Source organism: Diabrotica virgifera, chromosome 1 (genome assembly GCF_917563875.1).
Source record: "Diabrotica virgifera virgifera chromosome 1, PGI_DIABVI_V3a".
Lineage (NCBI taxonomy): Eukaryota > Metazoa > Arthropoda > Insecta > Coleoptera > Chrysomelidae > Diabrotica > Diabrotica virgifera.
The window spans coordinates 105,456,062-105,459,490 of NC_065443.1; positions in this window are offsets into that span (position 1 = coordinate 105,456,062).

The window sequence follows — 3,429 nt, forward strand, 5'->3', positions numbered from 1 at the left end:
GGTGCATGATTTTCCCGATCTAAAACCCTTTTGTTCACCTGCTCATTTTATAATTTCATTCAGTTTGTTTGTTATCAGTTTGGTTGTTAATTTTAATGTTGTGTTTAATAAACTAGTTCCTCTGTAATTCTCCTGGTGCGATTTTCTCCCTTTTTGAAGAGAGGTATTCTGTTTTGGTTTAGTTCTAGGCAACAGTTGTTTGGTTAGATCTTATCGTCCGAGTTAAGGAGTTCATTCGATATTTTGCTCTGATGTTTAATAATTCTTCGTTTGTCGTCACTTCAGGTGTTCTTCTTCTTCTCGTAGCACTACAACCCGGGGTGGGTCTTGGCTGACTGCACAACTCGCTTCCATCTCGAACGGTCGTCCAGGATAGTTGGGTCAGTGGGTAGCCCCATTGTTCTTAGATCTGACCATATATTGTCTCTCCATCGCATTCGTGCGCGTTCTAAGGGCCTTCTTCCTGTGGGGGCTTCCTCCCAGATCCTCCCGTACCTCAGAACACAAGTGTATTAAGTCACAGAATGTAAATTTTACAGGAGGGCGAAAATAAAAATTACTTTTAGTGTTTTGTAACATTTTCCATTAAATACATTAAATTTTATCTAGCAAATTCTTATTATGGACTTAACACATTTTCGCTCTGAAAAATAAATTTTTGACTGTGACTTAATTATGCTACCAATCCTATGTCAAATACGGAGCTCTATTAGGAAAAATATCATACCTATTTTACAAAATTAAGGAAATGTTTGGGTATAAAGGACTAAAAATATTATACGGACGTATTTGTAACAAAACCATTAATATGAGTACTAAAAAACGACTTAAAAATTCGAATTAAAAAAAAACAGAAAAGGTTGTAACGCAACTGTATTTTTATTAACTAAAAAAATTAACATAACTTTTTGAAGTACATAAAAAATAATTGAAAACTTAACAAATGCAGGGCTACTGCCGCTATATTTATCAGTAATTTGAATTGTGTCTTTATGCACTCACTAGAGTCTGAAAAAATCGTGAATCGAATCCTCGCTGGAACCCACTTTAGCAGAAGATCATTTAATTTTTTAGTACTTATCGGATTTAAGGTGGGCATCTCTCAACGAAATCAGAGAATCTTCTACAGATTGATGATTTCTTCTACCAACTCTTGGGTTAAGTCTACACTCTTAAATTCCAAATCGAACTCTGTTTAAAGTACAGAATCGCAGGATTTTCTTGTCTGAATTCTGAATTACATACATGTGTACTGTTTGTGAAATTATTTTGTTTTTATTATTCTTAGTTTTATTTTTATTTTGAATCGGCGAATCGCAAGAATGGCACAGTTTATTAAAATCTTTAAAAATAGAAATTGTCATTTCATTCACTTTGACACATTTGTTTTTTTCCGACAATTTTAGCCAACTGTAACCAATCAAATGGAGTAGATAATAATTTGAAAATTAGAGCATTTTTTAGCCTCTCGTTCTATAACTGAGTGTATACTGTCCACCTCCATATGCGTATGTGCTCGCAAAAGGAATTTGTGAGTGATTTCTTTTATATGTGGATATATCGAAAGTGGATAAAAGTAGCCCATACTCATTTGTAAGTTCCGGTTTTGGGATGAGCAATTATTGGTCCAAATAACAATAGAAGTTGTGCTTTGAGGTAATGAATGAATGTATTGGACCAAGCATGAGGCCATTTCGTTTCCACCTCAACTAGCAATTGATTCATCCCACATTAGACAGTTCGCCTGTTTTTCCGCCGAATCATAAATTGTGTAATTAAAACACCAGAGTTGTTTTAGACTGTAAAAACTTTGAGGATAAGTTAGCTTTGGACAAGGAAGACATTTTTGTAAATCTATTAAAACTTTTTGTCCAGGGCTATTGATGGACATCTCCTTGTCTATATGTTTCAATTTGTACCATCACTTGTAATGTATCTCACTCAGCTTTAGGCGTGGACTCTCTTAGATTGATTAGAAATTCATCACTTTTATCACAAGTGTCTTTTGAAGGAACAACGAACGATAAATTAAATTCTGTATTAAAAATGTGATTGTAAAACCATCCCCATTCTTTGTCTACTTCGTCCGAAGGAATTTTTTTCAAATCTCATTCTTCCTTAAACATCCTAAACATTGTATAAATATTTTAATGACCTCCTAAATATTTGTGCGCCGTCCTTCTTCGACTATGTGATTCTTCATATGTATAGGCCATTATGAATCCCATCCTTTACCTCATTCTTTACTTTATTTTTCTATGGCTGCTTTCCTCTTTTGTCACATTCTAAAACTCCATTTGCTTGCATTTTTTCAAGTGAACATCTAACGATAGATTGAGAAATATCTAGAGTCTCTTTTCTTTAATGGTAAAAAAATATTTCCAGTTACAATGGCCTAGCTTGAGCACGTGTTTGTTCTCTTTTTCTTTTAATACACGTTTTTTCAAGATAAGAATATAAAAACTGTTTTTTGGATCTATGGTTGTCTCATGACTCCAAAATTGTCGGTGAATTTGTGCTCTCTGAGACACAAACTTGCCAAATTTTAAAAGATTGTGGACTTAGTGTTTTGCATGAATTGCATTATGTGGGACATAATACTTTTTGTTGGACGTAATATGGTGGAGCCCTTGGAAACGTATACACCATTTTGGATCTAATACATTTGAAGTGAAGAAGATATTGTTTTGCTCTAAGCGAAGTGTGGACTTAATACTGTTCATACAAGGCTATTTTGGCCAATTTCAGTCGGAACAGCGAATAAGAAACACCAGTGAATAGAGCGGAAAATTTTAAGCCTAGTGAGCTAAAAAACTAGAAAACTGAAATTCTCGACTTAATACAGTTTTGCTCTGAGGTACGGAGTTTGGTAAGGCGGTTATAAGGGAGTCTATGAACATGGCCAGCCCATCTTAGGCTGAAATTTAATTTCTTGGACTATATCACTCGCCCTATACATCTGCTTTATTTCAGCATTTGTTCTCTTCGGTTTTGGTTGCTATTAGGGTCGTGATAAGGTCCAAAGCTTCTTCTGAGGATTTTTCTCTTAAAACATATAAGTTTCCTTTCAATTGCTTTGGTCAGAGTCCACGTCTCATACCCATACATGAGCACCGATCTAATCACTGTTTTATATATTCTGATCTTTGATGCTTGTGTTAGGCTCTTAGATTTAGAGGCTACTTCAGGTGTTGGTGGTTCATAATCGTCACCTTTAGCAAATAAAGATCCATAGTAGTCTGGCCATGTTTCCTTCTGAATGTGTTTCGTTTTTATTAGTTTGTTCATCTCTTTTTTGTCCTCTAATGATTCTACATATTTTTATTTATGGTCCGTAGAAGTCGTGTTCCAACTGTTTCGTGAAGCTCTGCCAATGATCCATTTTTTATTTGTCTGGCTAAAGTATTCTTATACAGTCGAACCCGCTTA